Source organism: Poecile atricapillus, chromosome Z (genome assembly GCF_030490865.1).
Source record: "Poecile atricapillus isolate bPoeAtr1 chromosome Z, bPoeAtr1.hap1, whole genome shotgun sequence".
NCBI lineage: Eukaryota > Metazoa > Chordata > Aves > Passeriformes > Paridae > Poecile > Poecile atricapillus.
In genome coordinates this window covers 132,897,352-132,919,983 of record NC_081289.1, presented here as the reverse complement: position 1 = coordinate 132,919,983, position 22,632 = coordinate 132,897,352, and positions in this window count along the sequence as shown.

Here is a 22,632-nt window from a genome sequence, read left to right as displayed (position 1 = left end):
TCTTTGCTGGGCAGCACAGCAGCACCAGCACAGAAAATAGCCTGGCCAAGGCAGCCTCACAGGCTGATGTAGGAAGTTCTCCGTTCTTCTCAGGTGCAGGAAAGCAGGCTTGAGCCCTGTGGGTATGCTGACAGGCTGGATATCCTCAGGCAGTCTCCATTTCCAGGAAAGATTGGTGCAGGCGCTTCTGGCCTGCTGCTGTGTTTTCAAAGAATGCCTGTAGGCATTTCCTCAGAAGATACTGCTGCACTCTGCATCCCACAGAAAGGAAGGCCTTGGACTATACAGCCACTTTAAACAACTGGAGTTGATGCTTAGCATGGTGGGATGACCTGGCACCTTCCTGCTGGGCAGCTCTGGGCAGCTCCTTCTTCAATGCACAGATCTTTGGACTGATGTCCTGGTGCAGCTCATTCCTGCTGTAAACACCAGGTCTTGAATCTGGGAGATTGGATTGTACAACAAGAACACTAACTAAACTAGGGGTGCTTTGAATTTGGCCTCTTCCTTTTAAATTGAACTTAGCTCAGGATGCCCAACACATAGACTGAGATCATAATAACTAGTTTATGCATTATAATTCAACTGGTTGTGTTTTCACATCACATGGTCATATGTACAAGATGAATATAGCTCCTATTGATGAGGTTCCCTATAATTTTGTAATTCATGCTGCAGTTTACCATATGTTGTTTATACCTAGATGCCTATGACAGCTAGTTATCAGAGAAACACTGAAAAAAATGGAGTGTATGAATTAACAGCTATTCATTGACTTCCTAATTAATTAAAGCTTACTGATACATCTTCCTGCAAATGAATCAAATCCCTTTTTAACTACTGACCTGACTCTTCCACAACAATAAATCCATCATGTATTTTAATACCATAAGTAGATATGTAGGATATTAATATCCTTCTGGTTGTGTGCATAATTTCTAGTAAAAAGCAAATTTTAAACTGAAGAATAAATTTGCTTTAAAAAAAAAATATAAGTAGTATTTTTTTCCAACACCAGTTTAATCTGAGTGACAACATCATCCTCTATTTTTCATACACCTTTTTTAAAACATTTTTTAGGAGTTGAAGCCAATAGCAAAACTGGAAGAGATTCAGAGGTGTTACTGATTTTAGCACAAATTTCAGTCCCTGATGGAACTTGATTTTGCTTTATATTTTTGCAGAAGCAAGAAAAAAGGGGCAGTATTTGCTGAGTCATGCCACTCCAGGAATTCCAGGGGACATCATGAAAACAAGATCTAAACCAGCTGTTCAATAACCACACACAGAAACCTAGTCACCCAACTTTCTCCAAGCATAGCCTTATCATCCAAAGACAGAGATATCTGTGACAACTTGGCAAGCTACAGTCCAGCAAGCTATCTGTGGGCATGCAAATTTGGAAATGGGACACAGAGAATGGCAGAAGTAGGATGTGTCATTTTGAGAGCTGGTTTCCCCCTAAGCCTCATAGCATATGACTAGACAACACATCACAGACATGAGCTTCCGTTGGCCAAGGAATAAGAAAAATATTTGGGTGCCATGTTTCCCTGCTTCAACAGTGTAACCTGTAGTCCCTTCCCTCACCTTTTCACCTCCCTAGTCTTTGTCACTTCTGTTTGTCCAGCTTGGGCAGCACTGGAAGAAGATGCAAATGTTATGGAGCACTAGAGGAAGCTCAGGTGACACTAGCAAATCTGCAAGGAGATGATATGAGGACAGGACAGAATAGAGACCAAGACAGCCACCCCCACATCTTTCAGGGTGAAACTGAAGGGGGTCTCTTTGAGGGTCAGGGAGGGATTTCTTCCTCCAATCTGCTTTGTGCCCATCACTGCCCCCAAGATATTCTTGCAGGTGGCACTGAGCTGTGAGCTTCCCAAATAGAAAGGCTGTCTGTCATGAGGTGACTTTACCTTTAAGGTGGTTTTGAGAGCCAAGGAAGTTAAAGTTGCTGCTGACTGATGAGAGATTTTTTTCCTGACCAATTATCAGTCATTACTGAGAACTGACAGCAGTTTTGACTATTGAAAAGTGGGATCAACTTGTGAACCCTACCTTAAGATGTAAAGTCAGAGCTCTCTTGTTCTCTTTGTTTCCTGGCTGTGAAAGGTAACAGAGCTCGGGCTGGCCTCCCATTCCCTGCCCGGCCATGCGGCCCCATGGCAGGGGCCGGGCTGGGCCCAGCGGCTCCCGGCCGGGAGATGGGGCCTGCGGGGCTTGCCCCGGGCTCTGCCAGGCCTGGCTTGGCTGCAGTTTTCACTGTGACTGAATTCACCAGAGACTGCCGAGTGAAGGAAGAAAGAAAGGGGCTCTGAACCTGCAGTGGACTGGGGCGGCGACTACACTCTCCAGGGCAGCCATGAGGAATTTTCTATCGAAGACAGCTCCAGCTCCTGCTCTGGCAGAGATCACAGAACCATCTACAAAAGCCTGGGCAATATTTTAACCCTTTCATTACCCATATGAGACTTGCAGATTATTTTTTTTTTTATATCCAGAGAAAGAGAGTAATCAACATGTAAAGAGACTTTATAAAACTATCAGAGACAGTAAAGAAAATAATTAAGTTTCAGAAGGGGTAGAGAATAAGAAGATGCTTTATGAGCTGAAATACCTTTCTGTTGAAGCTATGGAAATGGACAATAAGGTCTTGAAAATACTCCTTTAATTCATGACAGTATATAGGGAGGAATAGAGTGTTCAAAGTGTAAATTTTGAGTAAAAAGTAGAGTAATTGTGATACAGTGAAGTGCTGGAATAGAGTAAAGTGAAGATTTTAAGCCTTAGAGGGCAATAAGAAAACTGTTTTCTAGTGAAGCTCACAGAGACAGATGAAAAAGACTTTTGCCTTTGAATAACTCATCCTTAAAATGACATCCCTAAACTCATAGCCCATAACACACCTCAGAGTGATGTGGAATGGGAGGAGTGAGCTCTGATACCAGCATTTCTGAGCAGCTGACATCAGGGCAATAGAAAACTATAGCAGAAATAGTTTTCTTGTGAGAAACTCTATAGATTAGCAGAAAGACACTTCTGTTTCTCTACAAAGACTGATGAAAAGACTCTAGCAAGAATTAGGACTATTTTAAACACCAAAGTTCCAAAGTTTTTGTCTCTATTGTCATGTGAACAAGGGAATGGGGGGTAGTAGGAGATAAAAAGGGTTTTCTGGAAGTTTACTCTGATGTTCTTATTCTTGTAGTTTGTTAATAAACTTTCTTTATTCCTTTTAAGTTTTAAGCCTGTTTTGCTCTTGTTCTAATCCATATCTCACAACAAAAAATAAGTAATCTTTTTTTAGTTACTGGTTTAAAATCACAACAAAGCAGAATGGTAGAATGACAGAGTATCTTGAGCTGGAAGAGCGCCATTAAGATCATTAAGCCCAACTCCCTATTTCTCACAGGACTAGATGAATCTAGGAGTTTCACTGAAAGCATTGTCTGGATGCTCCTTGAATTCTGACAGGCTTGATACCATGATCACTTCCCTGGGGAGGCTGTTCCAGGGACTAATCCTCCAAGTGAAGAGACTTAATACTTATATTTAATACTTAACCTGAACTTTCCAGTGCAGCTACATTCCACTTGGTTGTGTCCTGCAGCTCATCCCCAGGCAGAGGAGACCAGCACCTCCACTGCTCCCCATGAGGAAGATGTACCCTGCTGTGAAGTCCGTCCTCAGGCTTCTCCAAGCTGAACAAGCCAACTCTCCATTAGAACTCAGCCTCTCCTCATTAGACTTGCCCCCAAGACCTTTCTCCATGTGGGTGACCCTCCTCTGGTTATACTCCAACAGTCTGATGTCTGTCCTCTAATGTGATGCTGGAAAACTGTACTTGTTCCTGCTGAAATTGATATGTTCGGTAACTCCCCAGGTCTGTAGTCTATATAGATCTCTCTACAAGGCCTCTTTATCTTCAAGGGAGTCCACAGTAATGTCAGCAAAGTTACTTAATAATGTACATTTGACTTCTTTTTCCAGATAACCTGCAAAAACATTAAAGTGGACCAGCCCTTAACACTGAGCTCTGGGGCACCCACTGGTGACTGACCAGCCTGATGTAACCCCCTTACTGTAACACTTTCTGCCAGAACCATCACCCTTTTGTTCTAAAAATATTTTATGGACATGTCTAGCCATGTGCAGGACAGTTTGTCCAGAAGGCTACAGTGAGATAGGAGAGAAAGTTTTGCTGAATCCAAAACCTCACAACTACTGATTTAACTTTAGACTAAATGCTGATCTTTGTCATAAAAAAAAATTAAGTTGGTTAAGTAGGACTTCCTGCTCATGAACCTTTGCTGGCTGTGACCAAAAGGCTGCCTTGCCTCTCAAGTGTTTTTCAGTAACTCCCAGAATAACATTCTGTATAGTTTTACCAGGCAGAGAAAGTGAGACTGACAGGCTTGTAATTACCAGGATTTTCCTTCTTAACCTTCTTGACAGTAGGGGCAACATTTGACATCTTTCAGTCAATGTGTGCTACCTAAATTCTAAAGGCCATTATAAAATAATGGAGGGAGATCCCATAATGAAGTTGTCCTGACCTTTTAGCACCCTGGGATGAACATCATCAGAGACTATCTGCTCCATAATGCGCTCCAGTTGGAGCATGTGATGGTATCTGCTTTGCACAGGAGCAATGAAAAATTGTCTGAAGATATTGAAAGTCCCAGTAATAGGACTGCAATTGTTCACACAGGTTGTGTCACTGTAGGATGGGAACATTGGACATCTGTCCAACGTTGCTGTAAAAAGAATTTCCACCCCTGACTAACAGCTGTGGTTATTCAGTTTGTCCTACTATTGCAGACTTGGGACAATTTGTGTCACAGGACCAGCTGAGGACCTCACACAGGCAAACACTGAGGCTGCAGATGGGAACAGAGAAGAGTGCAGGGTAAGTAGAATGTGTCTCTGTTGGCTCTCCATCAGCTCTGAAGGAGATCACAGACTGTGCACCGGGTGGGTCTCTAAACGTTCAAGCAAAATTTAAAGGTTAAGCTCAATTAAGCTCCTTTAAAAAAAAATGAGCCCCCTTATTCACAGTTCTGGCAATTTAACAGAAACTTGAAAGCCTCCATTTCCATTTGAGAAGGATTAGGGAGAGGCAGGGTTTGTTCATTCTTTTAAGTTTTTGGGATAACACAGTTTTCTTGCATTATTAACTCACACATATCAAGTTTAGAATGTGTCTTTATAACATCCTTAACCCACTTCTTACTAATTGATGGAAAAGGTTGCTAATGCCTTGAATGTTTATGAACAAAGATTCTAAGGTCCGAACTGGCACCTGGAAGTACATTTAACTGTAGCTTCAGTGCATATTCTGTTTTGCTACACTTTGTTTCTTGTGTATTTTAGTTTTGCTGGATGTATGTAATAAAAATGCCTCTATATGACACCTGTTCCTTTTCACTTACACATGACAGATTTTTCTCTTATTGGGACCTCTGGGGTAAAATAGACAATTCATTTTTATTCATATACAATACTCATTCTTAATATTGTGCCATCCTGAATAGTCTGTGTGCCAGTAGCAGGCATCACTGATTTTACGATTTTGTCTTCAAAGGTAAATATACTGTGAATTAAAGTACAGTGTGTGCCCTTCCTCACTAATATCTGAACAGCTAGTCATTTTCTATTAGCCTGTTTTGATTACGAGACACATTTAAAGTGTATTTCTTGGATTGCTTTTGTGATGTTCATAACAGGTCAGATGCACATGTAGACAAAATAGTAGTCATATAACTCTGAAAATATTCTCTATTATTTCTGCATCATCAGAGTCAAGAACGGGCCCCACCTCATTTCAGTTGATTCCAGTTAATTTTAATATTTTTGAAAGTATATCTACATGAGGAAAGCCTGAAAAGACAGCCTTCAAACACAGAAAAGGTTAAGCAAATAACTGGATTTATCAAAAGGCAGAGACAATCACAGTGTTTTGTTTAGTTCTCATATTGATTTTTTTTCCACTTGAATTAACATAGTTGATATTTGTTGCAGCGGCCTCAGGGAGGCAAAGAGTTAACATTGTTCCACCCCAAACCCCTTGTGAAGGGCGGCCCAGGAGTTCTGATTGGGTTTGAGTCCCTGGGGGGTTCTCCCTTGCTGTGTTTCTAATGGTCCCTGACCCTGAACTCCACCCTCAAAGGTGTAAACCCTCGGGGGTTCTGTCCCTCAAAAACCCCTGCTGTGCCTCTGTTCGGAGCTCTCTGTTCTGGACCTGAGTTTGTTCTCATGCTGAATAAATGGTTTCATGAACGGGAGCCCGTCTCGTTGGTGTTTCATGCTGGTCCCCAGAACCCTGCTGCTTCCCTGGACAAGATCCTGAGGTTGCAGGCTGCAACAAATGGTGAGAGAATGCGTGGCATCCAGGAGAACAGCAGGAGCGGCTCCATGGACACCTCGTAAGTCCCCGGCTGATGGCTTGAGAGCCGGCGAGACCCCCGCCTTGGAAAGGAGGACTCGAGAGTACCTGGCAGGGAGACTGGGTTGGGAGTGCCTCGGGCATGGGGGAAGTAAAGGGATTACGGAGGTGTGGGAGCCGAGACCAGACGCTGGGACAAACACCTTACATCACCCAACGAGACGTATTATGGACGATATCAACATTATGGACGATTATGGACGGTATGGATCTTCCGGTGGGCTGTTTTTGTCTTCTGTGGAGTTCCTTTTTTGGTGTATACCTTCCTGTACCTTCCCCTTTCCTCTGTTCCTAAGGGCAGGACAAAGGGTGAAAAAAGCTAAGATGGCTCGGGGTTGCTGCCGTCTGCCCGCCGTTCCGTGTCCTCCTTCACCCCCTGTCTTTCCATATTCCCGTTCCCTGGCCGGGAAAGCCTGTCCCGGCCTCCCCCCCCATCCCAAGATGGCGCCGGCCACGCGGTCTGGGATCCCTGGTTTCCCGCCTTGCTCCTTCTTTTCCGGTCCCAAACCTTCCCTTCCCGAACCTCCCAGTAACTCCTGCTTGGCCCCATCCCTTTGTTCGGTGCTCCACCCCTGGGGGCTGTGCTTTTCTATCGTGAGCAACACCTCCTCTGGGGAAATCGAAACTGTAACCGAGCTCCGAAAGCCAGTGTTTCACCGAGATCATCTAAAGGGGCGACGCCCACATGGGAGCCGGAGCCGAAGCTGGAGATCGAAGAATTCTGCCCCTCGTGAGAGGAGATCTAAGAGCTGCACCCTTCCTAACAAAGAATCCTAAACTGGAAGAGACTGAACAAAAAAAAAATACTATGTTTGTATTAAGTACCATCACCGTTTAATTTGCCCGGCGTGGTCCAAGGTTTAAGTGTTTCTTTTTAATTTTGTTTTTTTTCTGTTTGCCTAATGTGTTTTGTGATTGAGCTATTGGTGTCCCACAAAGCAAAGTGGGTGCTCTGTGGAAGAAGTGAGATTTTAAGGTGTATGTTTGGAAACATTTTAAGCTCCTAATTAAAATTTGAAAAAAAAAAAAAAAAAAAAAAAAAAAAAAAAAAAAAAAAATAAAAAAGGAGCAGATGTTGCAGCGGCCTCAGGGAGGCAAAGAGTTAACATTGTTCCACCCCAAACCCCTTGTGAAGGGCGGCCCAGGAGTTCTGATTGGGTTTGAGTCCCTGGGGGGTTCTCCCTTGCTGTGTTTCTAATGGTCCCTGACCCTGAACTCCACCCTCAAAGGTGTAAACCCTCGGGGGTTCTGTCCCTCAAAAACCCCTGCTGTGCCTCTGTTCGGAGCTCTCTGTTCTGGACCTGAGTTTGTTCTCATGCTGAATAAATGGTTTCATGAACGGGAGCCCGTCTCGTTGGTGTTTCATGCTGGTCCCCAGAACCCTGCTGCTTCCCTGGACAAGATCCTGAGGTTGCAGGCTGCAACAGATATTGTCTCATAATCCATAATATGGTTTATTTAATGCAAGTGCTCTCTAAGAGATAGAGTGTCAGGAAGAGACTGCAAATGTAATCTCATAGATTGGGGCTAAGAATGATCTTAATCTAATTGGGTCCTAGGTCTCTTCTCCTGCAGCTAAAGAAAAGGCACCATAATATTGCTTGATTTGATTGCAAGGTCTTTGGAACCTTCCTCTATGTTTGTATGCTGTCTAGTGCCATGGAGACTTCTCCTCAGTTAAGGCCTGTGGATGCTGTTGCAATATAGAAAAATGAGAAGGGGAGCAAAATGACATAGGAAATTTCTATAGACATTCTGTATGCAAAGATAATGTTCTCTGTTTCTAGCAAAAAAACAATCCAGGTGGGAATACAGACATTTTTGCAGAAAGTTTTAATGTAGGGAGTAATCACCCTTATGGCTGATCTTTCTTTAGGAGGGAACTAAAACTGAATTACACTGAGAAACTTGCTTTTAGCTGAGGAGACTCCAGGAACATATTTATGGTGAGAGCTTGCCCTTTAGTCTAAAAAGCAATAAACAACCATTATGAGAAATGGCAGAGTCAAGAGGGGTTTAAAGGCTGGAATTTATTAGAACAATGTTTCCTCATACCTAGTACAAAACTTTTGTCCTCTGAAGGTTCATTTAATTTCCTCGTTGGGCACAATGAGAATTAGTCTCAAAAAGAACCACCTGTCTCACCCTCTTGTCCTGTTTGGCAGTCCCCTGCAGAGCCAAACCTCCTTCCTTTGTCTGGAGCAGTGGACACAAGAAAACATTTATCTGCAAGGGATAAAGCAAACAGGACCACAGTGTATTTGTTCAGTCACTTTGAAAAACTGAGTGGGTGAGCCGGAGTTCTGTGTACAAGGTTCAACATTTCAAAATAGAATACTTGGAAATATACTTGTCAGCACCACACTCTTGCTTCTGGGTTTCCTGTGTAGCTCTGGCCTGTGCCCAGCCTTAGGAGCCCCCTGGGCCAGAGACCTGAGCCGAGCATGGTGAGACAGCACAGCTAAGCAGCAAGGCTTCCACTTCCAGGGTCCTGGACACCAGCCAGGGCACCTCTCCTAATGGAAATCCCATGGAAAAAGAAACATTCAAATTCTCTTTGCTCTAAGCAAAGGCTCGAATAATCTTTGCAGGCAAACCGCGCCACCAGCTTTATTGAAACATCCCTTGCATTTCACAATCCGCTCTCTCCAGGAGGCCTGAAGAAGCTCTCTAAAATCCACAGTGGGTGTGTGGCAGACATTGCTTTAAAATTTGATTTGTTTTCACCCACAAACTTACACTTCAATCCACACAGTAGGATCCCCTCCACTTAATTTCATGTCATCTGTGGGCTGGACTTAGGACAGCTGGAAAGAAGTGCCCCAGCAGCTTCTCAGGTTACAAATCACCTTTTGCCGAAACAAATACATAGTTCAATTGTATTTTTCACAGGGCCTTGTACAGAGCAAGAAACAGACTAATTATTTTCCTCACACAAAGCCCCTCCAATGCAAAGGCAATGTCACAGAGTGGTCCTCTGACACCTTACATTTTCATACCACGGGGTAAACGTTCTCCTCCTCCCTGAGTGCCTGTTGGGTAGGGAGTCAATGTTTGATTTCCTCTTCACAGCCAAGAAAGCTGGCACAGCCAGTATGAGACAGCAAGGCATAGCTTTCAGTGGTTTTGGGAGAACAAAAAATTGAAGTTGTAGAAATGTTTCTTGGCAGGGAACTCTGCAGAACATTTAGTCCAACCTCTGGCTCTGAGTAGGACTGCTTCCAGCCCAGGATCAGCTGTAAAGACTAAATAACCACTGAGATCAGGATAAATTCTTCAAAATGTTATAAGACATCAACAATCTATCATTTTGTACTACTGGGTGTTTTTTCCCCCTAAATTTTGCTTTAAAAATGTGGTGGAAACAATCCATCTTTATTTTGCTACCACACCTCCGAGAATTTATCAGATGTTACTACATTGTAGATTAAATCCTGTTTATTTTCTACATGAACAAATATAGAAGCATGTAGAAGCAACTTTAGAAACCTCCTACAACCTGAGCACATAATCTCACCCCAGACTTCACACCAGGTTTAGAGATGTGAACAGTGAGAATCTCTGTAAACATGAGTCTTCTCAGCCTAATGGAGTATGACAGCCAATAATTTTCACTATTCACTTTTTTCTTCCCATACTGCTTTGGTCAGTTATAAGTGATATTTGAACTTTCAGACCAAAAGACTCACAGCAGGTTCCACACTGACTGTGAAATATTTATTTTCTTGAGGAATTCCCTGAGCATTCCATGAAAATAAATCATTGAACATGGAGTTACTGTAAAGAAATCATAACCTAGACCTGAAGTGAGCAGTGCTGGGAATAGGTATCAGGAAAATGGTTGATGCATTATCCAAGACACAGACTTATTGTCCATAAATATATTTTTTGCTGTCAGTGAGATATCTGGAATTGTTTGTCAGTCCTTTGCAGCCCTGCTGAACATGCCCCTTCACCCTTTCCCACTCCAAGAAGCTTGAGGCCAGCAGACTGTTTTACAAGTTGCCTATTGATCCTTTGAGACATCAGGAATAATGACAGCAGTGGAAGAGCAGCCAGGGTCATACCAGAGGTGGCAGGGTCAAGAAGACCTTTCCCTCTCACTGGACAGCTGACCTTTTGAAACGCAAACAGAGAAGGAATTTCCTCTAACCACAAGGAAGATAAAGTAGATTAGACTTTTTGGCAGCTGTGAGGCCAGAAACTGCCTGGATGGATGGATGGATGGATGGATGGATGGATGGATGGATGGATGGATGGATGGAGCACAGACACACAAGTCTTCAGATATAAAATGTGTCAAGATGATTTCTGCTGTTCTAGATCTTAATTCATAGTGGAGGGTGGGAACACTTTGACTCACTCTGTCGAGCTGTGTCTAACTACATCACTCTGCCTTCTCATGTGCAAACTTTATTATCACCGGTGAGACAAAATCTCTATTTACCTGAAAAGGTTTTTTACCTCTGTTATCCCAGGTACCTTTAGAAAGCCAAACATATTCAAGTGACAATATGGGCAGATTTTGCTCCATTTAGAATCCAAGTCATCCTTCATAATTGCTAATTTTTTGAAAGATAACCTGTTGCTGCACATGTGGCAGCACCTTTAGTTATTGGCAAATCCTTATTCAAGCCTGTTTCACACTGCTTTTGCACTGTTAAAACTGTTCAAGCCAATGAAGGTTCCTGTGTCTCCATTTGGGTATTTAACTCCACTGTAACTGAATCCAGTGTAGGAGATCCTGATTTATACTGTAATTACAATATGTCTCAATCATGATTGTAAAACAGTATATTTTTAGTTGCTTGCTAATTTACATACTATTATTATTTTCAACTTCTAGTAAGCAAAAAAAACACAACACAAAATAACTTATGGAAGTACATAAGGGTGAAAACCAAGACAAATTACAATTTTTGGGTCTGCAGTCTGCTTACCTGCACCTTTCTCTGCAGTCTACCTGATCAAGGGATGTTTCTGCACTTAGCAGGAGATAAAACTTCCTTTCATAAACAAGCATGAGAAAGTGTACAGGAAATAGCACCCAATTAAACTTTATGGCACTTACATAATACTGAAGCCTACAGTAAGCTGACTAATAAATTACCAAGCCAAATAATACAAAACATCTTAAAAATAAATGACATCTCTTGTTGGGTTCAGAAGTGGTAGATTATTAACCATCAATAGTCCCAATATAAAGTTGTGCCAAAAAGAACTCTCAAATATCAAGAATAAGAACAAGGAAATTCACAGTCTACTCTATGGCATGATGTAGCCTGGTTTTTGAGAGATGCTACAAATCAAAAGCTTGCATGAGGTTGACTACTCACTGTTCCTTTGAAAATTTAAATTTTTCCCACAGAAAACAGAGATTTTTAAAAAAGAGAAACAGACATTGCAAGGGGAGACTCTCTCACATTTGCAGTGGCAAGATTTTCCAAAGCTGAACACACAAGGACTGCATATCTTACAGACAGGAATACACAGGACTTTCACAAAGTTGAATTTTTCACTGTGTAATTAACCATAACTGCAGTGATCCACTGAGAATATTCACTCAACAGATCAATTTTGTTCCAGGTAGACATCTTTAATCTTTATGTAAATTCTTATTGGCCTCTTTCTCCAACCCTTGTACTTCTTCACAACGTGAGAGGACAAAGGAAAAGAAAAGAGAAAGAAGAAATACAGCAAATGAGAAGGAAGGAAAAATTTAAAACTGAATGCCAAAACAAAATAAGGCATTTTCGTTAAAAAGTTTCCTGAAAAAAGTGCATCCACTCTGTCATTCTACCCTACTTCCAAAATGAACTTACTTTGATACATTCATTGTCATTTTTTGTGCATTGTTTGGAGCAACTTTAGCTTCCACCTGTAGCACACTGAATAGCAGGCAGAAAATAAAATTAAGTTAAATCCCATGGGTACGAACCATGAGATATCCCGACCACAGGAGAGGATGGGCTTTTCTCACTTAAATGTTGCACTGAATTATAATATCTTCAGTATTATATCTTCAGTAGGAAATATGGAGCTGAAGAAAAAGGCAAGAACAGATTTTCAGCATTTATACAGTGTCAAAATTTAGTTCTCATTTTCCTCTTTTTCCAGACACTAAGAGAATCAAAGTGCACAGCTGCTAAAACCTTCACCATTTTACACAGATCTTGTGACAAGTATTTTTGTATTCTTCTCCTCTCAGCCATTTCTACAACAATGTTCCACAGAGAAGTTCTTATAATGCTAAGGGAAATGTGCTTGATGTAACACAAACAAGTAAATTATCTTAAAATTACATTTCATTGTTGCTGGAAATAAGACACTGTTTATGGCTGGAATTTTTGGAATGCAAATGGATTCTCGGGCTTTAAAAAATTGAAAACATTCAAGTACAGTTTCAGTCTGAGTGATTTGTCTTTGCTTTTTAGCTGAAATTTTTGATTCACTGATTTCTGATTTTGACTCTAACTTTAATAATGTTTCAGCTAAAAAATCATAAAAACTGTTGTGGGCATATCCTTCACTATTGTGGAATGTTCTGGCATGGTTCTGTATCATCTACAGGACATACTAAGACACTTATAATAATAATTTATAGAGATCCAGAAAGTGACCTGAACACTGGCCTATGGTTCTTGTGCTATTTAATCACTTCCAAAACTTTTGAGGTGGCCTTGCCCTGGACCACCTTGTCTTCCAGGAGTTCCTAGGTCAAATCCAAGGAGACGGACAAGATGGACACTACTATGGTGTCAGCTGTGGTCTTGATAAAGTTTAAAGTCTATGTTTTTGTATTCACAGGTTCAAAACACTATGGAAGTGCACTTTGGACATGTTTATGTACAGGGAGTAAAGGCCAGAAAATTATTCTTGGTAGTGGTTTCAGTAGGAGAAGATAAAGAAACGTGAGAGGAGAAAGGGTTCTACAGGTAGGACTTTCTGGAGACTTTTCTGCAGTTTGCTTTACGATCACCCATGTCTTCTGCCAGGGTTGTGTGATTCATTTTATGCCTACAAGTGCCGTTCCTTCTCTTCTTAGTCAGCTGCAAATTTGGAAGGCTGACTCTGCTATGTGATGATAGGTGGTGTAGCTGGCCAAATTCAAGGTCTACTTCTGGCTATGAGTGCATATATCTCTCTTTTTATCCTCAAAGTTCTTCCTAATTAAACACAGTGGGAAAAGCATGTAGGCTGTTTCAGACTAATGCATGCCATTCAAGAACTTCGTTACAGGAGTTGTCTTTGCACTGTTCAAACGGCTCCCAAAATCTATCAAAAGCCCTTCGGACTTATATTAGATGAGCACTACTGGTTGACTGATTTGATGTTCTTGTGTTTTTTTCCTGATTTACATATAAGCACTAAGGTAATTACCTGAAGAGCAGAAATACTTGCGAAAGACACTGCTCTCAGATCATCTGTACAGGTGAATCGCTGTCTTGAATGGTTACTGATGCTTCTCTTGGCCACACCGGAGCTCCAGGCTAGCTCTACGGTGCCACTCCAGCACGGGCAGTCGCCAGGAGTGGGGAACTGCAGGGGAAAGGCGATCCCACTGCAGAACCTTCAGAGCACCGAATCCTGCCGGGCTCTGCCAAATCAGGCATCGTGGGTGATGGCAAAAGGAAGGAGGAGACTCACTCGGCTGTACTTCCCAGGAAGAGGTTTATTCAGGAGAGGGGATGAGCACAAGGGCCTGGGCAGAGAGAAATCAGGACCAAAGAGAGCCCAGAGCACCTCTGTGCACTGGGTTTTATCTCAGGGGCAGGCACAGTCCAGGATCCAATGGGAGCTCACTGAGGGAGGGGTAAGGGGAGGAGGTTACAATGTCAGGGACCAATGGGGATGTAAAGAAGGCAGGAACATAACATAACAACCAATAGTGTTTTGAGGAAGGGATGATATACATGGAAGGAGCTGGAAGGAGAGGTGGGGTTTACAGTGATGGATGGGGAGATGGGGCAGGGTAAAGGTGATTGACGGGGAACATTCAGGAAAACTGGGAGGGGTTTACATAACAGACAACTGGGGCTAAACCATTATGATCAACAGGGGGAAACAAGAACATACTAACAAGTTTTAACAAATTCTTAACAAAATTAAATAAACGAACTACACCAGATTACCAGAAAAAAAAAAATAAATATCATGGAGTATGTCCTTATAGAGGAAAATAGCTTTCAATCAAATTTTAATAGATAATGTTACAAGGTAAAATAAAATGAGTAATTTCACTGTGTGACAGTAGGATTTTTATGCACCTAAAACCTCTGCACAAATAAACTTGTCACTTTCTGTTGACCTCTTCACTCTTTCCATCAATACAAGGGGATGCTGTCTTTTTGTCAGAACCAGAAATTAGCTGGGTGGAATTTTTAGCATATTCAGGATTGGCTCACATCTTTGTCCCTGGATGTCAAGGGGATGTTAGGGCTTTTGCAGACTGCAGTGGAAGAGCTAGGGCCGAATTTTCTGTACACTGGAAAATCTCACTTGTTTCTCTTTCTCTCTCTGAGGTACTGGCACGTTTTGGTATGCAAGTCAAAAAATATATTTTCTGAAGCATAAAATTATTTGCAACAGGAACCTGTAAGAGTCTAGAAATGCAGATAATATAATTTTTGCAGATAAAGACTGAGATAAGTGGGACTCCCCATGAAGGAGGATCCCAAGAAAATTCAGCCCAAAGGAGGCAAGAAGAGAAGTTACAGAACTAAATAATAAACGTAACACGAAAATGTTTACATACAATCTCTGGAAACAATTTGGTCTTCTTACTGGTGGGCTTAGAAGAAAAAAATATTACGTTTACATTGTCATTTCATGTAACACTACATCATCCACAAGTATATGTAGTGCTTTTTCCACAGCAGTCCAGCTGTTTTTCTGATTGAAAATGTGAAACTGATTGAAAAAAGTCCAAGTTTCAGTTATAAAGTCAGACAAAAATTCCAAGACTTTCGTGGTCTCAGATTAACCTGTGTAAAACCAGTAAATTTAATGTGCTGATTGTCAAAAAGCTGTGAATTAGTGCATGCATCTTAGAAACACTGTTCTCTTTGAAGCTTTCCAAGAAGTGCTTATTCATTGTAAACAAATAAGAACTGCACATCTGAGACAGTCTCAACCAAATTTCAGCATTTTTATCAAACTTGAGAGGAGAAACTCATTTTTAAAGTGAAATCTTCATTATCTATTTCAATAGATATTCACTATCTATTTTAATGTGTGATAGCTCAAATTCTTTGAAAGAACAGCATTTCAGTTCATATTAATATTGCATATTCTAATGTCCGTGTAAATTAAGAAATTTATTGAATGAGCACAAATATAAAAGACTAGCTGTTACTATCTTTAGGATTTTGTACTTGTACAGAGTGCTAAAGGGAGACAGAAGGCAATAAAAAATAGGAAATCTTAATATTAGAAAAAAAGACAGAGAGACATTAATGTTAGGCTTTACCTAGGCCAATCATCTACATATGCAGAGTGAGTCACTAGAACTGTCCAGACTCCTGATAGTCTCTTGGGCATGGTAGTCAGCTATGTTTGGTATTTCATTGACTCAAACATATCATTTCACTGCTTTACATGCTTTCCTATTTTGTCAAGTTTCCCTTTTTTGATATCTTTTTCCCTGATGGTCAGTTTGGGAATTACTATAGTGTGGTGTTCACACACTGAGATAGGACTTAGTCACCTCTGTTGTGGCATTCTTATAACTATATGTGAACCTAGTTTCTGGGAATACAGTCAGCTTGCTTAGCTGTTCTGATACTGTGTAAAGAGCACTAACTTGTAAAAGTTTGAGTTTATTTGTTGGGGTTTTTTTAGTTTGTTTTTTTGGCTTATTCTCCATTTTCACATGGTAATATGTTTGCTCTAACTTGTGCAACACAGACAAGTTCAGATGTCAGTGGAATTATACCCTGGATTGGGAAGTATTTGTATGTAAATCAGTTAAGTGCAGAAAACTAGGAGTTTATTTATTTCTAATATTTAGGATACAATATGCTCTTAAAAAAAAAAAAAAAAACAAACAAACTACCACCACCATGAACAACAAAAAGCTAATTTGAGCTAATCATATATTTAAGGCTGGAGGACTGGAGGATACCTGATTATGTTCACAGCTGCCTGAATAGTCACATGTTGCCGCCTGTTTGTTTACTTTCATTTAAGTCTGTTCACTTTCATGAGGTTTAAAGTTGGTTTACCCCGGTTACTCCCCCTTTATCCCAACATGGTTTGTCCCTAAGTGCCTATCATTGTAAACCCCTCCCCTCTTTCCTGAACCTTCCTTGTCTATCACCCTGTTCCTGCCCCTGAACCCCATCAATCTATGTAAACCCCACCTTTTGTTCTAGCTCCTTCCCTGCCATTCATCCCTCACTCGAAGCCCCATTGGCCTTGCGGCTGCCGCCCCTCCCACATGTTACTCCCATTGGTCCGCAACATTGTAAACCCTCCCCCCAACTCCTCCCCTGAGATGCCCTGATTGGTTCCTGTGTTTGTACCCTCCCCACCTTAAATTGGGGCGCACAGAGGTGCTCCTTGCTCAGAGTCCTTGGGTCCCCGTGTGCCTTTCCAGCCCTCGTCCTGTCACCGCTCCCTCTCCCTTAATAAATCCTGTTTCTGGAAAGCTGCTTGGACTCTGGGTCTCCTCCATCTCCTTGCCGAAGCCCACGACGCCGAGATCCGCAGAGCCCTGTGTGGCAGAAAGGCTCTGAAGGTTCGGTCTGGGGAAAACAGCTCCCAGACCGTTCCCCACTCCTGGCACTGCCAGCGGCCAGTGGACAGAGCTAGCCCAGGCGTGACGGGCCGCGGGGGGCAGCGTCAGTTGGCGCCCAACGTGGGGCCTCTACAGCCCGTGGAGACCCCCGGAGGAGTCGTTTTTGGATTATAAAAGACTTTTGGGCGGCAGCTACCCCGGTTGCAGCAGGCTGGTTTTTGTCCAGCAGCGCTCCCGGGGGAAGGAGCGACAACCTCTCTGCGCACGAGGGACCGCTCCTGGGGCTTTGGACATCTCCTGCAGCTCCTGTCAGGACTGGGTGAGTATTCCCCAGTGGGGGAAAGGGGGGAGTGTGTGGTGGACCCCCTGTGTGGTTGTGGCTCCCTCGGGGAGGGAGAGTGTGTTGTAGCCCAGTCCTGACCCTTATTTTTAGTTCTTTAAGTTCTTGTTTGCTGCTGGGGGGTGGTGAGACTGCGGAGCCGGGGGTGTGAGAGATGGGTGCGCGTTTGTCGGCTCCGCAGAGGGGGATTTACTTCCAAGTTGTGGGTCTCCTTGAGGGTGGGAAACATAAGTATTCAAGGGGGTTGGTTAAGAGGCTTGTTCGTTGGCTTTTTCTGCATTTTCCCCATGTGTCCTCCGAAGATGTTCTTTCTGTGCCATTCTGGAACTCGGTCGGGTCCAAATTAACAGCTTTGGTAGTTCAGGGGGACAAAACAGCTGCCAAATTAATCCCGCTTTTTGTTCTGATTCGGACATCCTTAGTTGAAAAGAGGGAGATGCAGAAACAGCCAACGCAGCCTTCCCCAGTTTCTACAGTTTCCCCAGTTTCCCCAAACCCCTGCTCCTCGTCCCTTGTCCCTAAGTTGGGGGAGACTTGCGGAGCAACCCGTAAAACGCAGGGCTCCGAAGTCGGCAGTAGTCTCCCTGGCTCCCCAAGCCTCCCTCAGAACCCTTGCCCCGGTAGCCCTGGCCAAGCTGCCGGAGCCCTTACCCATTCCCCTACTTCCCCAGTTAATAACTCCAAGTTTTCCCCTTTCCAAGTTCAAAATCCCCAGTTTGATAAAGCTCTTGACCCCCAGTTTCTCTCCCAGAACCCTGGTTCCCCTATGTCCCCTGATTACCGGTGTTCCCCTAAATCTTCCCCTAAATCTCCCCATGCCTCGCCTGATTCCCAAAATGGCCCCCGAGGGACACAAAATGGTGGGGACCGCATGGTCGGACCCCTCCCTTGTGCTCCTTCTTCCCACAATCCCTTCCTACCTTCAAAGTCCAACCCCTTTCTCCCTAGCCCCTCCTTCCCTTCCTGCCCTGACCCCTCCCATGTTCCCTCAGGTGATTCCTCCTCCTCGGGGGTGTGTCCCCCAAGTGTTGCACCCCAAAACCCCACCCCTTCCGGCCGCTGCTCCTCCCTCCAACCCTCCCTCTCAGTCGGTCCTCCAGCCCCGCCTCTTCCGGCTTCTGGTTCCCACGCCTCCCCTTCCGGTTCCCACGCCCCTCCTTCCAGTTCCCACGCCCCTCCTTCCAGTTCCCACGCCCCTCCTCCCAGTTCCCACGCCTCTCCATCCGATTCCCACCCTTCGGAAACTGGAAGTAACAAGCCTGAGGGCCAGAACCCGGAACAGATCGTAATTCCCTTTGCCGCACCGGTCAGTTTTAGAGGAAAGGGGGGAAGGTTCCGAGAATGGGAACCCTTCTCTTTCCAGACAAAGAGGGAGCTGTGCAAGGCTCAGAAGGAGTTCGGCAGGAGCAGTGAATATTTTAAGGGCTTATTAAAAGCCACTTTCTCCGCGAACGAGATGGTCCCCCACGATTTGAAAGAGTTGTTTGCCTGCCTCCTTTCCCCAGCTGACTATAGGCTGTGGAAACAGAGGTGGAAGAAGTCGTTGGAGACCATCCTTCCTGAGCTGCTGCGCAGCGAGGATTCCGCGGTTGACGCGGATGAAATCCCCCTCACAATAGATCACCTGTGCGGTGAAGGGAAATGGGGAAAGCCAGAAGAGCAGGCTAGGGTCTTATCCCGGTCTGTCCTGATCAAAATAACGGAGGCCGCTGAGAAAGCATTCAACATCTTGCCGGGGGGTGAACCCCTCACAAACTTTTCGAACATCAAACAGTCCCCCAATGAACCCTTTACCATCTTTGTCAACCGACTGCAAGAGCAAATAGAGAGGCAGGTGGACAGGCCAGAGCTGCAGGAGCAGCTCATTCTAGAAATGGCTAAAGCTAATTGTAATGATGTTTGTAAGCAGGTCATTTTCAGTCTGCCTTTATATCCGGCGCCAACCTTGGACGACCTTATTGACGCCTGTGAAAAGAAGGTCCCATTAATGGGGGCGTCCAGGGTACCACCACCACAGGCTGCCAAGAGATCACCCATGGCTGCAGTGACCCAGCACCCACCAGGCCAGCTACCACCGCCAGCTAGAAGGCTTCTGCAGTGCTTCCGTTGCGGGCAGCTAGGGCATATGGCCCGAGATTGTCCCGCTGCACGCCCTGAACCTGTGAGGGGCAACAGGGGGGGAAAAGGGGGAGAGGGAGTTTTAAATAAAAAAAACTAAGAGCGCGGCGCGAACCTGCCCCGCGCGAAGCGACAAATGGGGCAGGTATCGCAGAGGGGGGGGGAAACATCAATCGGACTTGGCCCGTACACCGGACGCGACGTTTAGCAAATACTAAGGACATCCTCTTTCGGACCCAGCACTGGACAGTGGTTGCTGTGAATCCACTGGAGGGGGAGAGGACAAACACTGGACGTGACTGTAAGTACATCGCCATCGGGGACACCAAACACACACCCCCAGAGATTGAGATCTCCCCGATCACCTTCCCAGGTGGTCCGGAAGACCTCATCCTCTTAGCGCGCTGCATTCACCCACCATATTTTCTCCCGAAGGGGCAAATCATAGCCCAATACATTCCTGTCCCGGAGGGGGTCCCGGTGGACGACCACGCACCAGGCGTCTACTGGGCAGAAGTGGTGGGTGAAGACAAACCCATCATCGACTGCAGCATCAAGCAGGGTGCCAATTCTGTTCACTTGAGGGGTCTGCTTGATACGGGGGCAGATGTGACGATCATCCCCCAAAGGAGATGGCCGTCACAGTGGGAGTTGCAACCCGTGGCGGGGAAAGTTCAGGGTATAGGGGGCACACAATTGGCACAAGTATCAAAGGACATAGTACAAATTACGGGGCCAGATGGGCAATTGGCGAACTTACGCCCATTTGTTGCAGATTTTCAGGTCCCTTTGTGGGGGAGGGACCTTATGTCACAATGGGGGGTAAAGATCGAGATCCCGAAAACCCCTCGGGATTTTTAATGGCGGCCACTGTGGAGCGCCCCTTCCAGAAGCTCGATTGGACCACTGATGAAGCAATCTGGATTGATCAGTGGCCGCTTCGAAAAGACAAATTAAGGGCGCTCAACGAGCTCGTGGAGGAGCAGTTGTTAAAAGGTAACATAGTAGAGACTACCAGCCCTTGGAATTCCCCAGTGTTTGTTATCCGAAAGCCGGGGAAGGACAAGTGGCGACTCCTCCACGACCTTCGTGCCATCAACAAGATCATTGTGGACATGGGGCCCCTTCAACCAGGGATGCCTACCCCAACTATGCTCCCCCGAAATTGGAATCTGGCCGTAGTTGACATCAAGGATTGTTTCTTCCAAATTCCCCTACATCCTGATGATGCCCCACGGTTTGCTTTCTCGGTGCCTACCCTCAACCGAGAAGCCCCAATGAGGAGGTTCCACTGGCGGGTGTTGCCTCAGGGCATGAAAAATTCACCTACCATCTGCCAGTGGTATGTTTCCTCATTGCTGTCTCCCGTGCGCAAAGAGATGGGGGAGGTCATCATCCATCATTATATGGATGATGTCCTAGTGTGCGCCCCCCATGACGATTTACTTACCCGATCACTTGACCGAGTGGTTAAGGCTTTAACATCTGCAGGCTTTCAACTCCAGGAGGATAAAGTTCAACGGATGCCACCCTGGAAGTATCTGGGTCTACGGATTGCTGAGAGGACCGTTGTGCCTCAAAAATTGGCAATAAACAGCAATCCGAAAACCTTGGCAGACCTTCACTCACTGTGTGGGACATTGAACTGGGTCAGGCCTTGGCTGGGCCTCTCTACTGAAGACCTAGCCCCCCTCTTCACACTTTTGAAGGGGGAGAAGGAGCTAAGTTCTCCCAGGACCCTGACTCCAGAGGCGAGGAAAGCCCTAGAGAAAGTGGAGGATGCGCTTGTCGAAAGACAGGCGCATCGGTACGAACCTAGCCTGCCTTTTGAATTCATCATACTCGGGAGAATGCCACACCTCAGTGGGCTGATTTTTCAGTGGGACCAGGGCTCCAAGGATCCCCTCTTGATTATAGAGTGGGTTTTCTTGAGCCATCAAAGGTCCAAAAGTATCACCAGGCCACAGGAGCTGATGGCTCAGCTCATCGGGAGAGCCCGAGCCCGGCTTCGGGAGATGTCTGGGTGTGACTTTGCATGCGTTCGAGTACCAGTCAGCTTGTCTCGGGACAAAGCGTCTCCAGATAAGCTGACAAAAGAAATGTTTGATCAGCTACTTCGGGAAAATGAGGCACTCCAGATAGCTCTAGACAGCTTTGAGGGCCAAGTTTCGGTCCATGCCCCTGCCCACAAATTCTTCAATTCCAAATTTGAACCAATTCCAAAAGAAATGCGGAGCAGAAAGCCCCTCAAAGCACTGACCGTGTTTACAGACGCATCCGGGGCATCTCACAAGTCTGTAGTGACTTGGCGAGATCCCGAAACTCAGCAGTGGGAAGCAGACATTGAATATGTGGAGGGATCTCCACAGGTTGCTGAGCTGGATGCAGTCGTCAGGGCCTTTGAGAGATTTTCTGAACCTTTCAATTTGGTCACTGATTCGGCCTATGTTGCAGGAGTAGTTGCCAGAGCAGAACATGCTGCTCTGAAGGAGGTCTCAAACCCGAAGTTGTTCGAGTTGCTTTCTAAACTAATATATGCTGTTTCCCACAGAAAGCAACCATTCTTTGTAATGCATGTGAGGTCGCATACGGATCTCCCTGGCCCGGTAGCCGAGGGAAATCAGATGGCTGATTCCCTCGCTGCCCCTGTTTCCATGGCTCAGCTCCCCGATCTTTTCCAACAAGCTAAGCTGAGTCATCAGATGTTCCATCAAAATGTGCCTGGTCTGGTCCGCCAATTCCACCTGCGGCGAGATCAGGCCAGAGCCATTGTGGCCACATGCCCACATTGTCAGACCACTGCTATGCCCTCTCTGGAGTCAGGAGTGAACCCCCGAGGCCTAGGGAGCTGTGAGGTGTGGCAGATGGACGTAACTCACATCCCTGAATTCGGCAGGTTAAAGTTTGTACATGTTTCGGTAGACACTTTCTCAGGAGCAGTCTTTGCTTCTGCCCACGCAGGGGAGAAAGCCGAGCATGTCTGTAAAC